Below are 5,957 nucleotides of genomic sequence, written 5' to 3'. Positions count from 1 at the left end.
AAATAGCAGCCAGAATACTTACTTGGTTGCATTGGTTGTTTCATTTCACTTGATCAGGTGATGAATGGAACTGTTAAAGTAGGTTTTATTGAATAAGCTCAATTTTGAGCATCTTTTCCAGTTTGTCAATTGTGTTTTATTATCGAGTTATTTTTTAGTTGAGTAAAATTTAGTTTGTGTCGTCAAGACGTCAATTTACAATCATGCATTTCAGATGAGTTTTTTACTCCATGCCCAATGGATAAGGCTACTAGGTCTACAGTGTTCTTGGCACCTCCAAGGAGTTACCATCCCCATTGGAGCCAATGTTAGTGTTAGCATTTTCACACTACCATCTGTGATCAAAATCTGCTCTTTTGCATTTTCATGTTAGGAGTCCCATAGTGATGAGTTTTCATTCCATTAGGTCATGGATCCACTGATGGTGGTAATCACTTCAGTTTTTCCCTCATGATCTGTACTTTTCGATCCTCTTCCATATAGTTTAGTCATGGTTCATATTTACTCTGCAGTTCATTTATAAATATTAGGGTTTGGTCTTGTTAGCCTCCTGCTGCAGCAGGTTAATCATCTTTCATGATCGACATTTTTACATGCCAAATATGTCGTACTATGCATGTTGCACTGCTCCATATTTGCTACAAATGGCCAAAGAAGTGTCCATAAGAGTGTGCTAGTCTAAGTGCCACTGCTGTGTTCCAATTTTGATAAGCAATCCATTTTTCGGTTTAAGGCAGTTTTTCAGTTGGAGGTACTCAGGCTGGAATTCACTAACCTCTCCCTTTTTTCATCACCCTTATTATGTAACTCCCTGACAATTTTCCCCTTTCCCCTATTTAAAACATGTATATAAATCCCCTTATGTAAATATTCCCCCTGGCAATATAGCCATATTTTTACTAAGTCAGGGAAATCACAGTCCATCTGGGACTGTTTTTAGCCCATCCGTGTCCAGGGATTACTCTGACATCTGGTCAGAATAATAACCTCTTCCCTAAACCAAAAAACCCTAAAAACCCCTAAAAAACCCATATTCCGCCCCTAACCCAGAGTTTCTGTGCATAAGTATTAAGCCCGCGCCTGTAAAACCCTCATAAACCCGTTTCCCTAAGTTTTTAACCCACCCGCGCAAATATTAAAAAGCGAATATACTCCGCATATACCCCGCACCTAACCCGCCGTCCCTTTGCGTCTACTGCTAGCCGTCCGATCCACAGCCCCGCAGATCGACGGTGGGCGGGCCACCCCAGCCCCGAACCGCCCGGCCTTTAACGTCCGGGAGATGGGCGGTTTTGCCGCCGTACTCTCGCCACGCGTCAGGCGTTGGGCTGTGGCGGAGCCCCTCCCTCCAAAACCGCCATTGCCGAAAAGCAGTGCGCCACATACCACTTACCGCCTCCTGCCTAGGTGATGTCACTGCCTACGTCACCCCTGCACAGTCACCGCCCACGTCACCCCTTGTCCAAGTCACCCAATGAGTCACCTGCCTGCGTGGCCTCCTGCCACGTGTCCCCGCCACCGTACCTGCCACGTTATCGTTTGTACGTGATGTTGTCATGTTGACGTCATCCCGCCACGTCGCCCTGCTGACGTCACCCACCGTACAATGCTGACGTCATGTTAACGTCATCAGCCCTTTTTTGGATGCAAAGGTGCAAAAGTTGCACTTCGTAGCCCCGGAATCGAATTCTGAGGCAGTTTTTGATGAGCGATTTGCGTCGCAGGATTTTTTAGGCCGAAATGGAGAATCTTCAAGGAATCTTTAAGGAATCTTCTCACCATGCGGCCCCAGGAAGCCCGAAAAGGCGCAAAAATGATCCGTTTTCTTCACAGAACATACCAAAAGGATCAGAAGACAATTCCAGATGATACAGCGGCCGAACAGCGGCCATTTACTGGTGAATAGACCCACAGCACATCAGATCAACAGTCCAGATTTTTTCAGAGAGTATCAGTGGAAGAAAAGACGCCAGAGAGAATCAGTCATGATTTTTTAGGGGCTCGAGGCACCTGAACATTGATGAAGCCCCCAGAAAGTCAAATCAATAAGCATCAGCCCATCCTTGCCTTCAAATCACCATCAAGGCATTCAAAGCACCAGGACAGCAAGGAAGCAGAAACCCATACTCATTTATTGCAGAAAACACTGCAGCAAGCCACCAAGGACAGCATTATTTATTCAGTTTTGATACATCGGCCCTGAGCACGGCCCGAGATATTTTTGTATTTATTTCAGGATAGGATTAGGTCAAGTAGTCATTTTTTATGACCTAATTAGGTCAAAATGTAATAAAGGAACTCTCCAGAGGGTTTTTGCCCTATATATACCACCCTCTGTATAGTTTTAAGGGTTCGTAAATTGAGAATTTTCACTAGAGACTCGCTGTGTATACCTGAACTTTTCTATAATTAAAGATTGCTTAAAGCTTGGAGAGCGAATTGCCTGTTGTGGATGAATGTTTGAAGAGTTGAAGATGGAATTCCTACGCTGCGGTCTGAAGCAATAAGTGCCTCTTATCTCTGTTAATGTGTTTGCCATTATCTAAGTAGCAGAAAAAAGGAATAGCCTAGAATTAGTTTAAATACTCTCTATGCTCAATTTCTGCTGTTTCTTGATGTTTTCCTCTAAAGAATTGGTTATGAACATTGAATTCCTTATGGCTCATGTTTACCCCAATTCACCTGTGTTGGCCAATTATCTAGGGATTCTTAACTGCCCCTAGGTAGCGCCCTGTGATTTTCTCTGCTAATCTATTGGAGAGATTCTTAACTGCCTCTCTTTCTTTAGCATTCAATTCATCCCTTAAACCTGAAATTTGCTTCAACCTCAGCTATCTTTCTCCATGTTCCCTCACTGTTATTAAGAAAACGCACCAGCAGTTCCCCTCCTCGACTCCACGCCCAATGGCTTGAAAGATTCAGACTATACTCTGCCTCTCTACCTGAAAGTGTCAGTTTTCCCACCAAAACTCAATCAAAACCCCTGTGCATCATATCTAGCCTAAAATCATCCCTTTTCAACAAATCTAAATCATAAAGAGAGAGCCCTCTCTGACTGCAGCTAGGCTATGACCTGCAATCCAAAGTTGGTTTGTGGTTACCTCGGCCGTATCCCTTTAGGAGTCAAAAGGGACAACCTGAGTGATAACATGTCTCATTAGGTTTTATGGTCCCACCATGGTCAAAATTTGATGATTATGTGCCAATAATGATTAGCAAAGTCATAAGTTATTATTTCGAAATCCTAATGTAGTTCTCACCTCAAAACTTGTTTTGCGGTGAAAACAGAGTATTTTGTTTTTATCTTCATTTCTTATGTAATCTTATCTTTCCATATGTAATATTGGTTCCCAGATGCTCCTAAGCATCTAATGATGTTGCCAAGCACCTGCCACTACAAAAATCAAGTCATCATGAGCACCAATTCACCTGCAAAATCAAAAGAGAAACAAGCACTAAAACCCTAAATTCCTCTCCAACTGAGCTAGGGTTGGCTATGGGAGCAGAGATATTTGAGAAGAGGAGGCATGAGAGATATTAGAAGGTATGAGTCCATTTCATATCATCAAAACTCAGGTCTCCATCATTTTTCAAGAAGTCATTCCAAGGAACAAGCCATTCACCACACATAAGGGATCGTTTTTCTTAAAACTATGTTTTTGAGCAAGAAAAGATGAATTTGAAAAAAGTGAGAGAGTTTTTTTCCATCATACGCCCAAGAAGAAAAACCTCCTTCAGTTTGTACAAAGTTTTCATGGTTTTAGAAAAATGTCAAAAATATAGTTTCTACAAGAGAGTTAATGCACTTCTGGAGTGACCTTGCGAAAATCAATATTTCTCCTAGTCGGGTTGACCAAATTACTTACTTGATGAGTCAAATGATAACTAGACACAAATATATTTCCAATGAGCTATCATGAGCTCAATTTGGAGTTCAAGAAGACCTCCAAACATTGACTAAAATAGCACTCTGCATTTTGGCAGCCTCATTCTGTACATTTTGACCAGTCTTGGGAGATTGGATTTTTGATAGGGCAAATGAACTCCAAATTGAAAAATTCAAGATTTTCTGAAAAGTAGACTTGACAATATTTCCAACGAGCGGTCCCAAGCTCAATTGGTACATTGGGAAGGCCTCCAAAATTGGTCTTCAAAAAGGCATTGCGCTTAGGGAGAAGGGCGCTGTGCTTAGAGCCTAGCACTGCGCGTAGGCTAGGGAGCCTCAAAATCACTCCAAATTGCAAATTCTCACAAAATTGCCTCCAATTTCACCTTTTACAAGTGCCCTCTCTTCACTCAATGTTTGGCTTGCATGTTTGATATTTTGGACCTCTCCTCCACTCCTAGTATTAAACCCTAGTTTTACTCTTATAAACCCTAATTAGTTTGTCTATTCCATTGCCTAGCATGATAACTCAAACTCTTTACCCATTATTACCTTCACATTCATCTACATTTCATTCCCAAAAATCCTCCCCTCACTCTCATAGCTTATGCTCTGCCCATAATCATATAAAATTCACTCATCCCTATAAACCCTAGAACATACCACTCATCCCCATTACATTGTCCCATTTACATTGTCAAAACTATGCAAACTAAGAGAGTTGATTAAATCATGGATAGAATTGATTCTAACTATGATGAGGATACAGCAAGTGATAGTTCAACATAAAGGAGAAGGCAACAAAGAAAGCCTCATAAGGGAGGAAAAATCACAAGAGAGGGAAACTGTCAAAGATGTCATTATTTAGGAGAAAGAAGCCCAAATACAAGTTTTAATGGACAACTTAGAGAGAGCTAAGTTTGTCATCACTTACCTGGAGCAATAAAATAAACAACTAAGTCATAAACAGGTCCTCATGGAACTTGAGCTACTTAAGACAAAGAGGCTCATGTCACTTTGACTCCTATCGAGCAAGACATCGAACAAGATAGGGAAAATTGGCTCGAAAGAGTCAACCTACATCTTGAAAGGCTCATTGAAAAGGCAAACAAGGATAAGAAAATGCTCAGAAACATGGCTCGTAACAAAATTTGTAACATGAGGATTAGAAAGTTAAAGCCTAGGCTAAGGAGAGACTTGGAAGGCAAAAAGGAGCAAGATAGATTAAAGATGTTGGTTGAAGCCTCCCCAGCCTATCAAAGCAGTTGATGGTGGTGTCTCATGCCAAATTTGGGCAGCTTTTGAAGAAATTTTGTCATTTTGAAATTTTGGAAATTCAAAACACAGAAAATCTGCCCAGAAGCACAGCGCCACCAACGCTTCACTTTTTCTAGGGGCACCCAATGGACAAACGGCTTGAATTTTTGGATTCATGGCATCAAGATCATGTACCCTAGCAATTTTCAGAATTTTTGGAGTAGAACTGGTTAACCAAAAGGTCCAAAAACTCCCCAAAAATGACCTTTTTGCCTCTTTTTGGACACACAAAAGAAGTCTTGGGAGATTCTAGTTTTGACGGGGCAAATGAGATCCAAATTCAAAAATTATAAGTGTTCCAGAAACTAGACTTGAAGACCTTTCCAATGAGCTATCATGGGCTCAATTTGGCTAAGGGGAAGGCCTCCAAAATCATGTGGAAAGTGGCACTGCGCTTAGGACCAGTGGCGCTGCGCTTAGGGCCATTTTGCTTAGGAAGCCAAAATTCGCCTGTTTTGACTATGAATTTGATTTATCTCTCCTCATTGATGATTTCACTGATGTAATTGATGACATGGCATGTAAATGTAATGGTAAAATAGTGTTAGAGGGTAGATTCATTAGTTAGAGGTGGTTTTGAGGCAAATGAATCAGTTTCCCCTCTTTTAGAGGCAAGTTGTTTGACTGCCTATATTCTAGTTCTTTGTTGGGAAATAGTTTAAACAACCCCTCTTCTCATGGATTCGACCCCTAAAGGACAGGATGAGTAGTTTAGATGTCTATATTATGTGTTATATTGGTCATTTGGTGATGT

The sequence above is a fragment of the Pinus tabuliformis genome, chromosome 9 (genome assembly GCF_031772625.1).
Source record: "Pinus tabuliformis cultivar Carrire ecotype Pingquan chromosome 9, CPIR1, whole genome shotgun sequence".
NCBI lineage: Eukaryota > Viridiplantae > Streptophyta > Pinopsida > Pinales > Pinaceae > Pinus > Pinus tabuliformis.
This window is presented reverse-complemented; position numbering follows the sequence as displayed.